At 36.8% G+C, this 22039-nt stretch overlaps 2 long non-coding RNA genes across 2 annotated transcripts; both read left to right on the top strand.

Annotated features, from left to right (window-relative positions):
- The first annotated feature begins 745 nt into the window (after nucleotides 1–745).
- LOC133803497 (uncharacterized) lies at nucleotides 746–1258 on the top strand. The gene is made up of 3 exons (XR_009877992.1): nucleotides 746–813; nucleotides 939–992; nucleotides 1072–1258. It is a non-coding gene; the product is annotated as an uncharacterized LOC133803497 (long non-coding RNA).
- A 205-nt stretch (nucleotides 1259–1463) lies between these two features.
- Nucleotides 1464–2051, top strand: LOC133803498 (uncharacterized). Its single transcript, XR_009877993.1, has 3 exons — nucleotides 1464–1496; nucleotides 1758–1824; nucleotides 1913–2051. It is a non-coding gene; the product is annotated as an uncharacterized LOC133803498 (long non-coding RNA).
- Nucleotides 2052–22039: the final 19988 nt, after the last annotated feature.

Genomic DNA, 22039 nt, shown 5'->3' with positions numbered 1-22039 from the left:
TGTATTAGGTATCAGATTTTTTGTAATTAAATAAATAAGAAAATTTGTAAATAAAAAAAATCTAAAACATAAAGCTTCTCTTTTCCTCTTTTCCTCTATCTTCCCCGAAGCCCTCTTTCTCTCTCTCTGACTACTGTGTTGCCTCTGCTAGGCCCGAACGGCCATCGTCCCATCGCCGGAGCTGTACACGTGCTAGCCCAATCGAACCGTCGGCCCTTGAAACGTCGACCCCCACGAGCTCACCACCATACGCGCTACCCAGGGCTGTCAACCAATGGTCCGAAGCCGTTCACCTCTTGCACTTTCTGGCGAGATTCCGACTAGCCCAAGCCTCTAGTTTGAAGAAGGGCACGGGGAAGAGGTGTGGGTCTGGGCTCGTGGTCTTCCTCGTCTCAGATGCGGGCTCAATGGCGGGGATGGGGATCTACGTACGTTGTGGGGGCTTTGGGGAACAGCTGGGTTTGATCTCTCTCTCCCACTTACACTCACGGTAACTCACCTCTCTCCCATGGTATCTCTCTGTGTTGTTATATGTAAATATGATATATATATATATGTATATATAGCTGCTGAAAGTAATATAGTTGATAGCATAAAAATTAGAGTTGTTGCTATTTTTTTTATTATGCATTCAAGTTTCTTATCGGCATGCTAGAGAAGTTTAGACTAGAGTGTATTTTGATTTCTTAGTCGAGGCCTCTTTAAAACCAACTCAGGATTCACCACTGATTTCATAAAATAACCAGGTCTCTACAAAACCGTGCTTTACTGAAGTAAAACCTTTTCTTGGCAGATCAATTTCATTTCTCAAATGTAAGCCTTTTCTTTTGGTCACACACACACACACACACACATATATATATATATGTACACGGACATGTTATGTTCAGGTCTCATAAAAGGGAAATGAAAGAAAGTTACTGAAGCTTAATTTGCAGATGGGAGAGTTAGCGGCGGAGAAGCATGCCAATTACATTGTATCAGTGGAAAAGGTCTGTTCTATCCCAAATTACACCCTCATATCGAATAACGTTTGTATATCTAAAGGTATGTGAAATTTGTTGAAATCAGAAAAAAGGGTCATTTGAATCTGTGGTGATTGAGCATTTGAGAATGAATGGAGCATATTGGGGGCTCACCACTCTTGACTTATTGGGAAAGCTTCATGTTGTGGATGTTGATCAAATTATTTCATGGCTCATAAGTTGTCAACATGAGTCAGGTTTGTAAAAAGATGTTTTTGAAGATTTTTTTTTTTAATATATATTGGCTTTTAGATGACGAGGAATGGATTAAGACAGAAAACTTAAAGTTGTTATTGCTATGGAGAAAGTGGTCACTAATTAGTTTCTCTGCCTTATATATTTATTTTTATACAGGTGGTTTTTGGTGGTAACATTGGGCATGATCCACATGTAATGTATACCCTAAGTGATGTGCAAGTTTTAGCCCTCTTTGACAACTTGATGTTCTAGACATTGAGAAGGTGTCAAATTGTATCCTTTTTACCATTTCTTTATGTTCAAATTACTTTTACACAAGTTTGAAAAGAAATCTTCTTTCATCTTATTACAAATGTTTAATTTTATTTTTGGCTATGCATTCTGGAGGTAGTGTAGCTTTGCTAGCTTAAAAAAGGATAGATGATTACTTGCCTTATGAGATTTTATAACTTAGCAAAATTGGTAATTATTAGTAATGACTATTGAATGCACAGTTCAATTAAACTTTATTGCGTTACTTAGCTATTAAGTCAGATGTTGCTGGGTTGCAAAATGAAGATGGATCATTTTCCGGGGATGAATGGGGTGAAGTTGATACAAGGTAGTCTTGTCTCTTATTTTCTTCTTTGCCTCTTGTTTTGTTGAAGTTAGTATTCATTGATTTTTTTTTTGTCTTTAAATTGCATTAGATTCTCCTATATTGCAATATGCTGCCTTGCATTGGTGCATCAGTTGAATAAAATTAATGTTGAGAAGGTTGTGAAGTATATAGTTAGTTGCAAAAACCTGGATGGTGGATTTGGATGTACACCGGGTGGAGAGTCTCATGCTGGGAAAAGTAAGTTACAAGTCTATTGCAATATGAGTTTATTAAGTTTTGATTTTGGATTTATACCTCGTGTGATTTACTTCTATTGTCAGCGTGTTAAATTTAGTCCAGTCAAGAATAACAATGATGTTTTATCACCATCACTGCATTTTTCTGTTGTGAGGGAGCTCTTGCTATTACAGGGTCTCTGCATCATATCGACAAAGACCTTCTCGGGTGGTGGTTGTGTGAGCGGCAAGTCAAATCTGGAGGTCTTAATGGGTGCCCAGAGACACTTCCAGATGTATGTAGAATTCTTATTTAAAAAGAAATTGCTTTGTTTATTTTTTATAAGATACATTTAGAGCCCTGCATCTTGGACCTCCACTTATTCATTGAATCATTTGAGCTAGTCTCAAGTGGCAAAAGAAACAAATATTTTTTAAAGCCTATTGAATTAGTTTTCTTAACTAGGTCTGCTATTCATGGTGGGTCCTTTCTAGCCTGATCATGATTGACAGAGTACATTAGATTAACAAGGAAAAACTTGTGAAGTTCATCTTAGACTGCTAGGTAATCTTATAACTATGCAAAGTACTCTTATCTTTCAGATCATCATGTTGGGAACAGGGACATTTTCACTCTTACCTCTGAGGATTTTGGTTAATTTTTGTAATCTCAGGATGTAGAAAATGGAGGAATTTCAGATAGACCAGATGATGCAGTTGATGTCTACCACACATACTTTGGTGTAGCTGGTAAAATTACTTGAGTTCTTTCATTTTCTTTTGAATTTGCATGCCACCCTCTCTCTATGAAAGTTAACAGTCTAGGATGCATTGCATTTTGAAAGCATCTGTAATGCCAAAATTTCGGATTTAACTATTTGTCCTCTATTATAAGTTCTGTTCATAAAATTGGTACTATTTCATAGTTTAGGAAGGGTAAGATAATAGAGAGAGACACGTGGGGATAGTTGAGTAATCACTTCTATGGGTTTGCATTTTTTTTTGTCTATGAAATTTTGAACGTAGGAATTTAGGAAACAGTGTAGTTATCTCTTTGGCTTGTGCCCTGAATTTCATTAGGTTCTAATTAAATGGTCTTTATCTTGCATTTTATTTTTATGACATGAAATATGGTTGATGCAGGACTTTCACTTCTTGAATATCCAGGATTGAAAGCCATAGATCCAGCCTATGCTTTGCCGGTTGATGTTGTAAATAGAATTTTCTTGGGCAAATAATGATCCTGAAGAACAACTTATGTTTCTAATTATAACTGAACTCATTGTTTTCTATTTTATAGGAAATAAAGAAAATAATATATCTTTATATTGAAGTAGAAATACATTGCTAAAGGGATAATGCATTGGACATTGTTTTGAATCAAATGCAGTCTCGTGATCGTGGTCATTTGAATATGCCAGCTGATGAAAGAGAAAAGAGACACCAGCATAATTTCATGCATGTAACAACTCGTACATCTCAAGAATGGGCTGCAACCTTTGTTAGGTATGCTCATATATAGCATTAGCATTAGCATGTATGATTTATAGATAATGAAACCTTCTCAATGTGGAGATTGACATGTATTCTAGGATTTCAAATTTCACTTCTGTTGTAAGAAGGAAAAATATTTAACTGTTCATACCAGCTAGTGTTTCTTTTTCAGGTTTTATTATAATCTAGTGTCATTTTTTGTTTCTCCATTTCAGTGAACTTAATGATACTATTGTGGAAGCTCAACTGAGGACTAGGCAAGTTCCACCTCTACTTCCTATGAAAGAAGCCGTTGATCACTATTTGGAATCCAATAATAGATGATTCTTAGTTTATTTACATTAATTTACTAAGGAATGGAATGAACTTTATGAAGTTTTTTTTATTTTGGTAGGGGTAACCTTAAAATGATAACTTTATGACTTATTTTAGTATTGAACATTATAAAGAATTTTAGCATTAAACATTTTATTATTGAATGGTTTTTTTCTAGTTTATTTTAAATATATAACATTTATAAATAACTGTTATTATCTTTTACCTACACATAACCATTAAATTTGAACAAAATATAAATTGTGTAACAAACCAATAAAATAATGCTATGTGGGCTAATAAAATGACACCACGTAGGATGCCACATATGATGCCATGCATAATGCCACGTAGGATGCCACATATGATGCCACATATGATGCCACTTCATCAGACACGTAAAACTACAAAAACCATGTCAGCATACACGTAGGATGCCATGTCATCAAACACGTCATTTGATGACTCATCAATTGATTTATAACTTAGTGGGGTCCACTGATTCTTTTACCTACCAGTGTTAATAAGTGTAGGTAAAGACTCTTTCCCTACTAACTTTTACCTACCAATCTCTACCAATTCAATATTGGTAGGTAAACCATATTACCCACCATTAGGCTAGTATTACCTACACTTACAATTGGTAGGTAAAGACCCCATTTTCTTGTAGTGATGAACATGGATAGAGACTTTTTGATACATAATTAAGTTATCTAGATATATTTCAACCATTTACAAGAATATTTTTTTGTATATACAAGTCATCAAAGTTAAGAAAAGTGATAAATATTATTTTTTAAAACAAAATGCCTTGTATTAATTTATAAAATATACAAGGATGTGGAAAAACCACAAATAACAACAGTAAAAAATTACATATATAAATATTCTCATTTTTTAACTATCATGCTAACTAAACTATAAAAAGAACAGCCAAACCTATACATGGAAAAAAAAAAGTTCAAACGAAAAACCAAAAACAAGAGTTACAGAATACTCTTCCAATTTTGAAAGAGATCTAAGAAGAAGATAATAAATATGAAAGTTGATTTACACGATTAAGGAATTTACAACAAGGCAATCAATTTGAGAAATGAAAAAATAAAACTAGGAATTTCAAAATCTCAGTTACATGTTAGTTTTCATGTAAAGTTAAAATGGCTAGTATACAGTAAGAATCACCAAATTAGTCCATCAATATAAATAAAAATTAATTACTCAAACTCCAAACAATTTCAAATAAAGTTTCCTTCCAATTTAAAATTTAATTGAGCCACATTCATAATTTTTCTTATGTGTCTATGAAAAATTAAAAAAATCAACATAAATAAACATACAAGTGTATGCTTTTAACAATCTAATTAATCTACCAATAACCAAACCAATCAACCAAACACAAGTTAATTATAAGATAATAATAGATAATTCTACATAAAATCAGAAAACTTTCCTCCCATATTATCAATGAACCATCTACCGTTATCAATTCAAAATATTCAAACAACACACAAGTTTGCTTCCTTATCTCGCCGCAGCACACAAATTTCTCAGATCCTACTTCACTAAGACACAAGTTCTCAACATTCTGTTATCACCGCAACACACAATAATAATCTCATAACCTACTTCACTATGGATGAATATCTAAGATATTCAAACTCTTCTAACATTTGCATAATATTATAACAAAAACAAAAGTAAGAGAAGATACCTCTTGCAAATTGTTGGAAATAAAGTTTCCTTCCAATTTAAAATCCAATGAAGCCACTAAAATGAAAGCAAAATTACATACCAATTAATAAACTATCAACATCAATAGACAAATTAATTGAGATAATGTAAGAAAATGTATAAAGAAAAAAAAATCATACTCTAAATTTTTATATTATATTCTGTTGGAAATCAATCTAGATATATATTCTTAGTAAAAATAAGAACAAAGGAGCTAGCATCAAGCCAGTAGAAAAACATGTAATTTTTTTACTATAACATATCGTCAAAATTGTTGTAGTGTCTATAAGGCATGAGCTCATCAATAAAAAAGTTTTCTTTCTTTTTTTACTTTCTAACATATATGTTAGGCAATGTGCATTTTTAGTTTTATAAATACTTATACCATGTAGATCACCTATTCAAATCAAGATTATTGAGAGACCATATCCAAAATGAGAACACATTAATAGTTTCTATTGCAACTATTATCAAACATTTCATATGCAATAATTTTTAAAAAAACTTTATGATAACATGAATAATAATAATAATAATAAAAAGGTTCTCATGATAAAATACAAAGAACAATAGATTTTTACAAGCCACACTTTATCAGTATAAAATAATCAAAGAGTGAAAGAAACATGTATATGCAGAGAACACCTCTTTGATTAAACAGACCAACAATCAAATTCAACAAGAGTGGGATGGAGTGAAGAAAACAGAAGCCCTTAGATGGTTTAGCAGCAAAAACTCATATCAAAACAAATGTAGATTACTTTATTATTATCACCTATTAGAACAGTTCATGTATATGCATAGCTAAGAAAATACATTATATATTATCTTAATCAATAAAGAAAATCAGTAGAACAAGAAACCTTATGACTACAATTAAAATGTAACTGATCATGTTATATATAGAAATATAACAATTCAATGCAGCAATTACATACAATCACTATAGTAAACATCAATCATAACTCAGACAACTACAGCTGAAGTCCTCAACCTTAAAAGGAATAATCCCAAGACATTGCATCAACTTATAAAAAAGAAAATGCTAACATTACTTGTACATGTATATTCCATAAAAAAAATTTAAAAAAAGGCACATGGGATAAGAATAAACCACCACCCAAAAAAATGAAAAGGTAACAAATGCAACGATCAAATTTAACAATCATAGTAACATTACTAAAGATAATGAGAGCTATATATATGCATGTATACAAATATATACCTTTCTAAGTTCGTCCCAAAGCTTGTAGAAGTTGGCATTATGAGGGCCATGAACATTGTAGCAAAGCTCATGAAGCGTGGTATCAAGAGTTTGATCAAAAGGGAAGAAATCCCAGTCTCTATTCGGCCTTCTAAGCCTTATCTTTACTTGAAGACCTCCTCCTACATTCAGTCCCGGAAGAGACAGATTTTTTGGGCTGTCATTCATACTTGTATATAAAACCCAGGAAAAGCAAATTGGTATAACAAAAATGCAACTTTTTAACAAAATAAGCTCCAAAAAAACTTACTAGAGAAAAAGACAACAATATACCAGACCTCAAAAAGAAGCTTGACACGCCATTTGTGGTTACACATAATGGGTTGGATCTGTTTGGCCACATTTTCAAGAATCTCCCAAGCTTTTTCCACCCCTAACTTCTTCAAGGCTTTAATTTCACAAAACTTGTGAAGATCACATTCATCTCCTTGAATACCAAAACAAAACAAAAATAAATAATCCACCTATAAACCAAAATTAAAAGATGCTTTTGATGTTCAGAAAAGCATCAAGAAAAGATGGAAATCAAATCAAAAAATGTATTTTAATCCTAAATCAAAGATCAGTACAGTAAAGAGTTTATACTGTTCTTATTTCACATACTTTTTTCCTTTCTATTCAGACATCAAAACTTTGTTGCACAAATAGAAAGAATCAATTTTTATGTCTTAAAAGGAAGGGTCAATATCACAAATGTTCTTTGACAATGTAAGTTGCATTGAACAGGTTTGACTCAAGGTTTCACGTATATTACTTCAAGAGTCAATCAAATTCCAGTTAATTACTTTGTATCACTCAAGATTTCACAGGTTGGCTAAAACGTAAGGAGGTCACCAACTATATCATTAATCCACATAAATAATGGAAAATCCATATAAAAATTATTTTATTAAATAAAATTATAATAATAATAAATTAAAAGAAAGAAAAGGAAAGAAGAAACTGGCACAATTGGTGTCGTTATAACACTATCATATAACGTTTACAATCAATTCATCACAACAAACATGTTTTTTCTACCTGATAAACAAGAGGAGATCTCTGAAACTCACGGTCAAAGGTACATTCTTGGAGTACAGTACGTAATTTCATGTGTCCCCACTTTTTTATATTATTTCCCGTGTGATATCCAGGGACAGATGCAATTAATCTCACCTGAAAGCAAGGAAGGTATTTCCCATACGGCCAACAAAATTGCATTAGACAGAAAAAAAATAATGTACAAATGAAGGGGACACAACCATACCTCTGCATTGCTGTAATCAAACTTCTTTAAAAATGATGAATTGATTGTGAAGCTTCCGAGAGTTTGCAAATTAACAGAGAAATCACGGCACTGTAATCATTAAATAACAAATAAAGATTTCATATAATTGATGTGGACTGACTCAAAAGCAACTTCACCAATGTTGAGATATGACCATATCGCATAAATGAGCTATATTCTCATTACCTTTGTCACTGAAGAAGCAGAGTTTCTATATAGGCTATGAATTCTTTAACCCTCTATCATAAATCTCTTTAATGTGAATAAAATCATACCAATGTATGTCAAGAAATGTATTAAAATAAGTTGTCTTCTCACATTTAGATGAAATAATGAAACAGCTGATTAAAATAGCTATATAATAATAGAGCAACACTCAAGTTCATCTTTCAAAGAAGCAATATGAGAGAAAATATATTTGCTCCACAATTTCACTACTCAAAAACCTCTAAAATTTACAGTGGAAAAACCTTGCACTGAAATCAATTGGAACAGAATACCAGCATAAAACTCCCATATCATTTGGAAGGGCTCCATTCAAAACCCTCACATAATCAATTTCTCCTTCTGCAAAACACATGAAAAGGGGTAAATAATTAAAGGAGCATGTAGATTAAAATCTAGAAACAATTAGGTTGAACTTAAGGTCAGAAAGTAAACAAGATCATATAAATAGAGCTCAGATCACAATTAAAGCTATGCTATAATTTAATAATAAGAACCTACTTACTAAGTTATTTTTCCCTTGCATCCCTCATCCCACTATTCTTCTCATCCTTAGTCTATTAGCCAATGTCATGACTAACAAAATCATTTTGGTGGAGCCATATTCTAAAGCCACAACATTAAAACAAAAAAAAACTCTAAGCATCATGAGCTCTGCTACATTTTAGTTTATATACATCTAAGAACCCTTGAAATAACATAGAATAGCTCCCTCTCTTGCTCTATATCCCTTTTTTCTATTTGTTATAACACTATCATATAAACAATATCAAAGATATAATTAAAAGAGGAAAACACAATCAAGAGTTGAGAAATATATCAAATCCACTTAGAAGAGACCATTATGGTAAGTAATTTATATCTTAAATTGTTAAAATTATTTCTACTAGAATTGGTTTACAGATGTTTTGAGGCAACCTACATTTATAAATATTAACCCAGCATAGGTTGAAATAGGATGAAATTTGCTAAATAGACATATTTCAACTCATTTGATTTTGTACCACATTTAATCCATTTTGACCATAATAACATAACAATAGTCATTAGCAGTACTTGGTTGAAATTTATCAAAATATTATAAGTTTTTTGAAATGTGTCAAATGTTTAACGAAATGAATAAAAAAATTTAGTGAATATTTCAGATCTGTTCAAATTTTCACAAATGAGCTCAACATTTTATTCTTAACCCGTACTAAATAATCTTCAAGTCATTACAAATATCTCCCTTTATTAATGGCATATCAGGTTTGCTTTATTAATTGATTAAATCAGAAACGTTTATTAACTAAGTAGCATGTGATCATTATTAAGAGCTAGCTATAGATATATAGAACCAATAATAAAATCCTTATGCACTCAAAATAAGGAAAAACAATTAAAAAAATAGTTAGTATGCACAGAAACAAATTAAGAACAACACTTCAAACAGATTCTTCAATACTCAACACGAACCAGCAGGTTTGGCTCCAACACAAACAAATATATATTTATATATATACTGATTATATTCAAATTATTTCCTTGATCTTAAATTGAAATTTGAAAAAAAAACACTACCTTGGAGACAAACGGAGGTCTGCAGATTGGTGTAGAATGTTGCCTGGTTCTTCAGTGACTGCCTAGTTCTTTAGGAGCTCAATAGCTCTTTAGTAGTTCAGCAGCTAGCACGCCTGGTTCTTCAGTGGCTCAGCGGCTACCACACCAATAGGTACTGTGTGATAGAGAGGTTATGATGTGTTTCAGCATCGGTGTCTCCATGGTGTGCTTCAGCGGCTTAATGGGAAGGAATACAGAGTACTGGTATGAATGAGAGAGACCCGAGAGATTGTGTGTGATAGAGAGAGAGCACAAAGGAGAGAGAACCAAGTGATTGAGTGTGAGAAAGAAACAAAGGAGGCACGAAGGGATATTAGGGATTCAACCTTAGAGATTACTGATAAGTAATTTTTTTCATTTGGTTTTTTCTTTTGCTTTTGTCTTTCATTTTGGCGCCTAAGTGTATTTCCTTTGCCGCCTAATGTTTTCATTTCATTTTAAAAAAAAGTCCGTGTCTTTTTCTATTAGCATGCAACAATAACACTTCTAAAAATATGTGATATTTTAATGTAATATATGGGCATAATTGTTGTAGTGATGGTTCTAGTTTATCCAAATTGTTTGAGTTCTTTAATTTAAGGTTCTTCTCGGTAAGTTTCTTCTTTGATGGTTTAGTTTTCTTTTCATCTCTTTTCTTTAGAAACTCACCATTCTTTATGTTTGCTTTTAGGAGTTCCAATCTCGCTCTTGTCTCCAATATTCTGATTTTTGGTAAGGAAAATTAGGTAGTTTAGTATTAGGATCTATTTATGATATGGTTTGTAACGCCCTGGATAGCCAAGACCGTTACACTGTGTATTTATAAAAGTGCTAGACCTGCTAATCAAGTCATTTAATTAAGAACGTGCTTTAGAAACTATAATGGAACTAGGGTTAAAAGATTTTGGCCTTAAAAGTCACTTTTCTTATAAAGAAACATTTCCTGTGTTACACGGGATCCCAAAATAATAGGTTTAAAACCATTTACAAAAGATTCATGATCTAAATACAATATTAGCCATACTAAGGAAAAATAGACAATTAGGCAATCTTTGTCCCGATCCACTCCTCGGCCATGGCGACCGAACAACTGGCTAAGTACATTCAACCCCGCAGCTCTCCACCTCAGGATTGGTCCAACTTGCCTTTGCCTTTACCTGCACCACGTAGCACCCGCGAGCCAAGGCCCAGCAAGAAAACACAACAATAGAGCATAAGCAATCAACAACCAATTCAATACCTCATACTGCATAAACATGTTCACAACCACATAAACATTCAGAATAACCAAGTATTTAGCATACTAAACATATCAACTCATATCAAATGATAACTAGGGTTAGCGCCCTTAGGCCGCACCCTCCGTTATCCCACTGACTCCGGCCCGCTTAAACCGAGCTCAGTGAATAATAAGTTGTCCTCGGTTACCAGTGGCCAAGCCACGCCCTGTGCGCAAATATTGAATACGGCACCCTTAGGCTGCTATCACATGTCCCATGGCGTAATACCATCATTCACATTATAAAAATATTGGGAGCTCTTAGTCCCATCACAAACATATAATCGGGTGCAGTTTTCTTACCTTTAGATTCTCTAGCTTTGATCACTTGACTCCTTGAGCACGATCCCTCTCGAGCCCTAGCGCTCACCTAATTACAATCATAGGTCAAAGTTATCACTAAACCTCAAGTCTAAAACCTAGCCTCGGGACCAGTCCCGAGCCCCCGGGAAGTCCTAATTCCACCAAACAGGGTGGTGGAATCGAACCCCGAACCCTTGGTAAAAAACCCTTGTAAATAACCCTAAAATCCCTTTCTGGAAACAGGGTAGCACTACAGCGCTCTAAGGAGGGTGCTACAGTGCTACAAGTAGAACCAAAATCCCCCAGGAAGCATGGCCTAGCGCTACAACACCCAAAGGCTAGCGCTGTAGCGCTAGTCACAGACAGCCAACACCACATTTTCCCTTCCTGCGATTTCCCCGAGCCAAACCTAATCAAAACTTCTCCAAACCTTCACCAAACTTAAAAACAAGCTTATTAACACACTTCACTCATCCCAAGCATCCCAAGCATCCCAAATACTCAAAACCCAATCACATGCATCCTTAATCTGAAAATTCACCATAGTTGCTCATAGACTTCAGAAACTCAGCAAAGCAGTCAGAACTTCAAAGTTTAAAGCTTAGAATTTTATACCTTTGATGGAAATTCGACTTTGAGTTAGCTTCTAGACCTCCTTAGCTTGCTCCTCCTCAAACCTTGGCTTGAATTCCCCTAAAGTTCCCATCAACTCAGCTTAGACACCATAGCTTAAACAAGCCAAACCAGAAACTGAAAACTCTAAAGGCTTACCTCAAATATTGATGTGATCTTGCTAATCCCTTGCCAACCTTTCAAGTTTAGCTCAAAACTCTTGTTGCTCAGCCTAATCTAGCTCCCTTCTGAGTCTTGCTCCAAGAAAATTGAAGAGAAATGGTGAGAAAAGCACAAACCGACCCTTTGGAAAAACTGCTCTGTTCTCTCTTCTCTTTTCCTTCTTTTCTTTCTTTCCTCAGCCTTCTACATTACTCTACAATTTCCACTAAGTATAAAGCCACAGCATACTTATCTCTTGTAAGCCAGTTGACCATAATGCCCTCCCTCTTAATTTTAAACCTTTAAGTGCATCTAGGGGATTTTAGTCATTTCACCCCAATTCCTGCTAATTCCTCGAATGTCTCTAATATTTACCGCTTACTTCCCAATACCTAATTAATCACCAATTATATTCCTCATTATCAAAATTAACCTCAATACATTCTCTAAATTCCCATTTATACCCCTAGGTTCGCCCCGAGCCGGGTATAAATCCCCGCCGTGACTTTTTCGCTAAGCTGCTCACTAGGATCGTCTCGAGTCACTGATCACAAATATATCCTCATAATAATGTGGTTTCAACAATTATCGCATATATATATAATTATGTCCGCAACGAGCCAAAATTACGATTATGCCCTTCTAACCTAATCAGGGCCTACAAGCATACTAATACACATAGTCATGCATCTCAAATATTCAAATAGTCATATAACATGCTTTAAATCATTAAATCACATATATTCCAATTATGCCCTCCCAGCACACTAATCAAGGCCCTTAAGCCCTATTAGTAAATTTGGGTCGTTACATGGTTTATGTTTGTATGATCTAACATTTTAGGTACAATAAAGGGGTAACTGTGTCTGGACCTAAGGTGTCCAATGATGTATGACAGACTATGTCCGGTAGGCTCGGTTGCTAAAACTTTATGACGGACCTATGTCTGGTGTATGACAGACCTATGTCCGGTGTATGACGGACTATTGTCCGGGGCTTAATCGCCACCCCTGTATAAACACTTATCTTTTTATTATATTTGACTTGTTATTATAGTTATGATTATGATATATGACCTATAGTTATGATTATGATTTATGACCTATGATGTATGATCTATGACCTATGACTTATGACTTAGAGTATGATTTATGATTTATGACTTAGATTATGATTTAGAATTATGACTTAAGTTATGATATGATCTAGAGGTTTGTGTTTGTATGACTCTTGTGAATTTATGTTATGTTTGATTATATGACTAACCCTTGTTTGTATTTTCCTTACTGGGCTTAGAAGCTCACTCCTTATGATGTTGTTATTTCAGGAAATTAAGGATAGAAAGGCCAGTGGCGAGTGGGACCTAAGAGCTTCGTGATGTATTCGTTGGGGACCATATAGTCGAGGAAGATCAAGTGAGACTATTTTTTATTTTATTAAAACATGTTATTTTAAAAAAAAAATATTTAAATATTGCTCATTTTTATGTTAAATACAATTATGTTAGTTTTTGAAAGACCATGGCCATGTATTTATTTTCAAGTTTTTTTTAAGTTTTTATTCAATAAAAGAGCAATATTTACGATTACGACCCAACACTGTGTTCTCGGTAATCTATGAGAAATTAGGGTGTTACAGGTGATATAAGAGCCCACAGCTATATTGGTCATGAAAGTTCCCACGAAATACACACGAAAGCCACAAAGGACCTACTCGTTACCAAGTAAGTATACACATTGTTTTCCAAATATGTTTGTAATGTTTTTCTTGTGTTATTTTCATAAATTACCCCAATGGACAATGGTTAAAACTATAAGAAGGATACCAACCTTGAGTATGATCCGATGTGAAGGATTAGACGCATATCAGAACACATCGTTAAAATTTATTATATGCTTGTTTAGAATATTTTCACTAGTTGTTTTTATTTAAAAAAAAAAAAAAACATGTTATTTTCTTTTGTTATTATTTCATTGTTTAGTAAGTGCTAAGAAAATTTTGGATTCAATTGAAAGTGTAAAGTTTAAATTCCTCTCTTATGGGTTAGTCCATTTGTGAAGGCCCATTTTCTTTGCATTATTAGATTGGATCTAATTAAATGAATAACAATTAATAAAGAAAGGGTTCAAATTCGTGTCTTTTGGGTCCAAGTGGAAGTTAGGGGGCCTTAGTAGTGGGTACGATATACTGAACCCAGCCCTCCTCCATGGAAGATTCAATTGTTAAGGCCCATTTACCCTAGTTGGACTTAAATGTAATAGGGTAGTTTTTATATACAGATGGACCTAATAGACAATAGTACAATAGGCTAAGTTGTATCCTGTACTTGTTTTGATTGTCTTAGTTTTTTTTTTTTCAACTTTTCTCTTTTGGGGAAAAAAAAGAAGAGACGCATGGAGCAGGAACCAAGAAGATCTGAAAGACTAAATGGCCAAGGTAGAGGCCAAAGCAGAAACCAAGGAAGAGGAAGGGGGCGAGGAAGAAGAGTAGCCGCCACCCCTACCTATGAAGAATTTCCAGCAGCCTCAGGAGTGCCAGAAGTAGCTAATGTAGTGGAAGATCTGGTAGCCACTGCTATTCGAATAAACTTGGAAAGAGAAAATGCCCGTCTTAGGGCATAATTAAGGAGAAGGGAAGAAGCATTCCAAATAAATTTAAGACAACAACAAAAAGTGGTGTAGCAAGTCGCTCTCTAGCGCAATGACTACAGTTGGCCGAACCTCGCTACGAGGCGGTATATGAACGCTTTAGGAAATAGCAACCACCGAACTTCAACGGCGGGTCAGACCTAATAGAAGTAGAAGAATGGCTTCGATCAGTGGAGTCCATTCTAGAACATATGCGGCTGCGAAACGAAGAGCAAGTCTCATGTGCTTCAAGCTTGCTAAAGAAGGACACCCGCATCTGGTGGGATATAGTAAAGTAGACTAGAGATGTGAACGTGATGACTTGGGATGAGTTTATCCAAGTTTTCAACAAGAAGTACTGCAGTCCTGCGATTCTATCCAGAAGGGTGGACGAATTCATCGTGCTTACTCAAGGGAACTCGGCTGTGACGGAGTATGCCTGGAAGTTTGATAGGCTGGCTAAGTTTTTGGCAGACATGGTACCCACCGAGATGCTAAGAATTCAAAGATGCATGAAGGGACTGAAACCTATGATAGCCCGTTACGTGAAGTTGATCCAGGGATAACCACTTATGCGGAAACATTAGAGGTAGCCTTTGTAATGCCCCGAAATCCCTAATGCGGTTTAATGGTTGGATTAGTAGGTCGGGAGGGCCATAACTGTTTAATTATGCCATTTAATGATAATATGCATGTTTATGATAATTATATTATAATATGATGTTATATGAATGCATGTGGGTCGCATTTGATTATTATGATATTTTGGTAATTTGGCCCATTGAGGGCATAATTGTATATTTGTATGCATGTCGGTGACATATTGTTGAGACCACATTATAATGTGGGTTTGTTCGAGCTATTCGGCATGAGACGATTATGGAATATTAATTAGCGGTCTGGTCATAACAGGTTTGAGTTCAGGGCTCGGGATGAGTCTCGAGGTGATTTTAATGATTAGAGCGTTACCGGGAATTAAAGGGTGACAAGATATAAATTATAGGTATTTGAGATTATTGAGAATAACGGGAATTTGAGAGCGTTAATTATGATTAACAAGATAGGTGGGAAATACCAATTTTGCCCTTGGGAGCCTTTAGAAACTCTTAATTGACCTAGGGGTGTTTTGGTCTTTTCGCCCCTAAGATAGATTTAAGCCATTTTAGGCTATGAAAGAAGAGAAAAACAGAGTATCACTTGAAGCTTTCCCATACCTTTTCTCCTTCAGCTCTCTTTGTGATTTTTGCGCCATTCTTGAGGATTCAAGCTTGGGAAGTAAGTCTTGGGAGTTTGGGAGAGTGTTCCACCATTGAAGAGCATCATAATCTGAGTTTGAGGTAAGTTTCTAGCTACTGAATTCCCTGGTGTTGACCACAATTTTGGCCAACGACGAGTAGACATCAAAACTACAATGAACCTTCAACAGAAAAATACGACACAGATAATTTTATAGTGGTTCAGCCCCAATTTGTTGGTAATAGCCTAATCCACTTGGAGTTGTGATATATTTAGCCTACACTTAAGATCAGATGAACTTGAGCCAACTGAGTTTCTTAAGTGCAAGTAGAAAAATATAGAATTTCTCTCTCTAGAGAATACAAGCTTTATCTCTCTAACCTCTCAGAAAATGCCCCAAGAATGCCCTAAGTAACAGTCCCAAAATCTCAAAACGAGAGAGTTTTCTCACTCTAAAAAGATTCGATCCCCTCAAATGATGCCATGAGCTATTTATTTATAAGCCCGGGATCGTACAAATGTAGTCCCTCATAATCAGGATCTTTTTGTTATTCTTTCAATATTTAATTAATAATAACATCTAAAATACAACAATAAGCGATTCTTTGGGATAATATGAGAGATTCACGTGCAGGTATGACCGATTCTAGCTGGAGTCGTTATTGGGATTTCTTTGCGTAACAATGATCTGTTTAGTCAGTCCACTTCATACCCACAAGGAAAACTGGAGAGCCAGAACACTTCACCGGTCAACCAAACCCTCACTGGTTGGCCAAGACAAGTGACTGGTCGGCCAAACACCTGTCTGGTCGGCCAAACACTTGACTGATCGGACAAACACCTGACTGGTTGGTCATGACACTTGACTGGTCGACCAAGCACCTGACTGGTCGGCCATGACACTTGACTGGTCTAACATGGCGCATCTCTAGTCTAGCATGACACATCTCTGGTCTAACATGGCACATCTCTGGTCTAACATGGCACATCTCTAGTTTAGCATGACATATATCTGGTCAGTCAAAAATCTTTATCGGTCGGACATAAATTCTATCATGTCGCCCAGATCACTTTCTCACAACTCCAAAAAGCCAACACATTTATTGACTATTAATGCACCATTTACTGACCATGTATTGCCACTTGTCACATCGGATTGCCAAGTCATCGTGCTGAATTTTTTAGGGATAACATTTGCCCCCCAAGTTTATCATATGATTTACTCGTATGATAAACTTTTCCTCTAGCAAAATGTTTTTGAGGTCATCCAAAAGCTTCCATCCGGTCGATAACTTTCACGTAAACCCACGATTGAACTTGTCTTTTAATTTCTTCAAATTCTATTTTTTGATGTTGTTGTAGTATCCCATGAATAGGAAAACATGTTTGTGGCCCATGCTCTTGAGATTTAAGCTTTTTCGGAATGGGTTTCGGGAAAAATGTTTTCATGGCCGATCGGCCATGGCTATTTTTCTTGCTTGACTGTTCAGAAATGCTTATGGCTGCTCGGACACAAAGGGATTTGTCTTGAATTTTATGCCCACCGATCGGTCACCAAGCAAGAGCCACTCGGACCAACACCCCATCTGATCGGGTGCCTACGTCTGCTCCTCGGACGCGCACTGGCTAGTCGGACACACCTGCCTCCACTCGTACCAACCCGTGACTGCCCCTCGGAACCCCAGCACAGCCCCTCGGATGCTTGCTTGATGCGGCTCCTCGGGTGCATCATCATCCGCTTGGCCAATGGGTCGATCTCCTCGGACGCGTGCCATCGACAACCTCGGCATCCTCTACTCGGACGCACGCACACACCGCACCTGATCGACCATCACCATCTGATCGGCCCATACGCACACCCGCTCGGACAGCATGCGGACACTATGCCACACTGCTCGGACTACACGCCTCCAGCCACAAATGCATGCATGTTTGGGGCATCAAAATTTATATTTCCCCCATACATGCTATACTTTTATTGACCAGATAAATATTTTCTGAGCAATAAAATAAATATTTTTCCTGAATTAATTGACTTATATTTGTCTGGTTACTCACCTCCCCGTATTTATTTTTTGTAGATGAATCACTTTTAGTCATGCTCAACAACAGACTACCCGACTAGTGATATATGCTCAGCTGACCAGGGAAGTTGTATCTGCTCTCCCGACCAGGGAAACTTTGCACCTGATCAGCTAAACTTTGCACCTGGCCAGTAGTTTACTCTTTTTTCTTGTGAAGACAATTGTTGCTTAGCAACTTTGATATTTTTCTTGTACAGCCGAGCTATTGGCATTTATACTTTACTTTTCTTTGCTAACTTGAAACATTCTAAGTCCTTTTAGACTTAAAAAGTTTTAAGTTTTTTGTGAATAGTAAAGTCACTCTGATGTATGTCTTATATTTTCGCATGAGTACTTAGTTTTCTAACTTTAGAAATTATAGACATTTCATAAGACTCTTATTGCTTTAACAGTTTATGAGCACAATGTTTATTGTCACACGAATATCTTCTTCTAACTTGAAAATTTTAAAAAATTCCAAGTTACTTAAGCTTTGTAAAACAAGTTAGCTTAATGGCCTGTTTGGACTTCGAAAATTTACAAGTCAGCCTAAAAACAGATATCTTAACTCGTGCTCTTATTACCTGTGTTAAATTATATACCAGTATACCCCATGTGCCCCCCAAATGATCGAGGGTTGAAAGATCCTTAGTCACTTGCTACTTGACTGAATCTGTTCGAGTAGTTAATTACTCGTGAAACACATAGAATATATGGAAATATTCGAGCAGTTGAGCACTGCTTGAACGTATCGACCAGCCAAACACTGTCTGATTTTACCGACCAGTTGAACACTGCTCGAATAATTAACACACATGCACATTTGTAGCAAGAATCGACCACACTGCGCGTAGTCTCTTTTATTACTCATAAATTAAAAAGGACAAAACATGTCTAATAACGAGTCTTACACAACAAAAATTGTTCAAAAATAGATGACTGGTCAGCAAATAAGTAGCTCATAAACCAAATTTAAATAACAAGTTAAACAACTTGAAATTAAGTACCACTCTGAAAGCGGTATTTAAAAATAATATATTCACAGAGGCTCGCCATTCCAGTGGCTCCTGATCCTAGTACTCCCGCTCATGTCGAAGTGTCTCGGCATATCTCTCCCTTGCTTTGTTGCTATCCTCAGCCAAGTGTGGACCTCCACATATAGTGTCTAAGGTAAAGTCCACAGGCCCAGGCTGAAAGGGCGGAGATCTTTGTCGTTTGAACCCAGGATTGCTACTGCCTCCTTCTCCTTGGGGTGTCTCTACCCGGTACTTCCTCAACTTGTCCGACCGGAGAAGAAATTATATCTCGTTCTTGAGGTGATTGCATTCATTTGTGTCATGACCATAATCTCCATGGAAACGACAAAACTTATTCATATCTCTCATCCTTATCTCTTTCCTGATGGGTGGAGGTTTCTTGTAGGGAAACTCTTCATGACTAGCAAGATATATTTCCGCTCGGGTGGTCGAGAGAGTGGTGTAATTAGTGAACTGAGGCTCATACTTGGTTGGCTTTTCGTTTGAACTCAACTTTGCTTTCTTTTCTTCATGGTGGTTAGACCCATTATTTCCACATTTCTTTCCACCATTCTTAGGAGAGTCAGTTGATCCGCCCGAATTGTTTATGCCATTCTCCTCTTTCTCGATTGCATCATCCAATTTCATATACTTGTCTGCTCGGTCAAGAAATTGTTGAAGTGTTGAAATTGGATTTCTATGTATGCTATCCCACAAAGGGCTCTGATAAGTTATCCCAGCGGATATTGCAACCATCTTCCCCTCGTATCCTACAGCAGTTGCTCTATTGGCTTCTCTCAAGAATCTCTATATATAATTCTTTAGAGACTCATCTTTTCCTTGTTTGATATCTACCAAGTGGTTGGCATAAACTGGTGGAGTCCGGGCAGTGTTGAATTGTCTACAAAACTCCTTTCTGAATGCTTCCCAAGAGGTAATGGAGTTCGGCTTAAACTTCCAATACCATTCCTGGGCGGTATCTGACAAAGTAGTCAAGAAAACTCTACACCGATAATCGTCACTTGCTCCAAGAAATTCCATCTGGTCCTCAAACTTCCCAACATGTCTGATGGGATTTGCCTTTTCTGTATACACTGGCGGAACCGGTGCTTTATATTTTGTCGGTGGCTGAGCTGCTCTAATCCGGGCACAAAATGGGCTACCACTTCGGTGGTCTATCGCATCTATCTCGGAAGGTCATTTTGACAAACCTTGCACTGCAGCTGTTAGCACGTAAAGCTAGGCTTGGATGGCTGGTGCAACTGACAAAGTTCCAAGGTCTTGACCGCGTGGTCGGGCATTACCATCTGGTGCACTGTCATCAAGTATTTCTACTTGACTGGCAGGGCGGTTCAGATTTTGCCCTTCGACCGGGATAGTCCTCCTCTTGTTGGTGATAACGTCCCTTAGATCTTTCCGGGAAGCATGCTCTCCTGCCCGATTGAACACCGTACTCTTCGATTTTTTAGAGGGCTTACCACACGGGACTTGCTTTCTCCCACTACGCTGCTGGCCGGGGTGCAGTGGAGGCCTTTCGATACTCCCTGGGCAGTCTTTTCCTCCTTGTTGGTCGTTGCCCTCCTTTTCCTTTGACTGGTCAGTGTGATGACTATCAGCCTCATCATGACCATGCCTATCTTTGAATTGTGAAGTCCTCTTATCTCAAGGAGTCTTGGCCTGATCCTGCCTGGGTGGAGTCTTTTTACTGCCCGATCGGTGACTCCCTGATCTAGAAGTTTCTGATCGGTGACTCGTGGAGGGGGTTCTAGAGTGCTCCTTTTGCATCGAGACAGTTCTGGATCGGTCCTCATCATCTTCCCGATCAGGGGGGTTACTCCTGCTTCTGTCCGGTCCCCGAGAATTGGCTCTGTCAGTGGTCCTCTGACCAACATTATTATTTCTTTCTCCCTGGGTGGCTGCTTGTGCCGCGGCTTGAGCATTGGCTTGGGACAATTAGGTAGCCGGTTCTAGAGCAAGTGCTGCTTCACGATGTCTCCGGTCGACTTCCTCTTGTCATTTTCTGAGCTCTTCGCTTCTGGCCTCCATATCGCGCATTTGCTACTCTAACGCAGCTCTCTGCCTGACCATCTCTTCAGCGAAAGACTCCTTCCAAGCATTGAATTGCACCATCTCCTCTTGGAAAGCATCTATTGCTTCCTGGAGTTGTTCAACTTCTGGAGTGGTCTCCTCGAGAAAGACCTTGGGCTTAGTCTCTAGGTTCTGCGGTCCAGGACCTTCTAATCTAGCAGGCTCTTTTGACGTGCCTGACTTTTTGGATGCCACACTGGTATTCTTGGGCGCCATCTTGATACGATAGTCATGTGTTTCTTCTCTTTAGGCAATCAATGAAAGCACCAAAATGTTGACCACGATTTTGGCCAACGACGAGTAGACGTCAAAACTACAATGGACCTTCAAGAGAAAAATATGACTGAGATAATAGCCTAATCCACTTGGAGTTGTGATATATATAGCCTACACTTAAGATCAGATGAACTTGAGCCAACTGAGTTTCTTAAGTGCAAGTAGAAAAATATAGAGTTTCTCTCTCTAGAGAATACAAGCTTTATCTCTCTAACCTCTCAGAAAATTCCCCAAGAATGCCCCAAGTAACAGTCCCAATATCTCAAAACGTGAGAGTTTTCTCACTCTAAAAAGATCCGATCCCCTCAAATGATGCCATGAGCCATTTATTTATAAACCCGGGATCGTACAAACGCAATCCCTCATAATCGAGATCTTTTTGTTATTCTTTCAATATTTAATTAATAATAACATCTAAAACACAACAATAAGCGATTCTTTGGGATAATATGAGAGATTCCCGC

Source organism: Humulus lupulus, chromosome X, assembly GCF_963169125.1.
Source record: "Humulus lupulus chromosome X, drHumLupu1.1, whole genome shotgun sequence".
NCBI classification, from domain to species: domain Eukaryota; kingdom Viridiplantae; phylum Streptophyta; class Magnoliopsida; order Rosales; family Cannabaceae; genus Humulus; species Humulus lupulus.
This window is presented reverse-complemented; position numbering and strand designations above follow the sequence as displayed.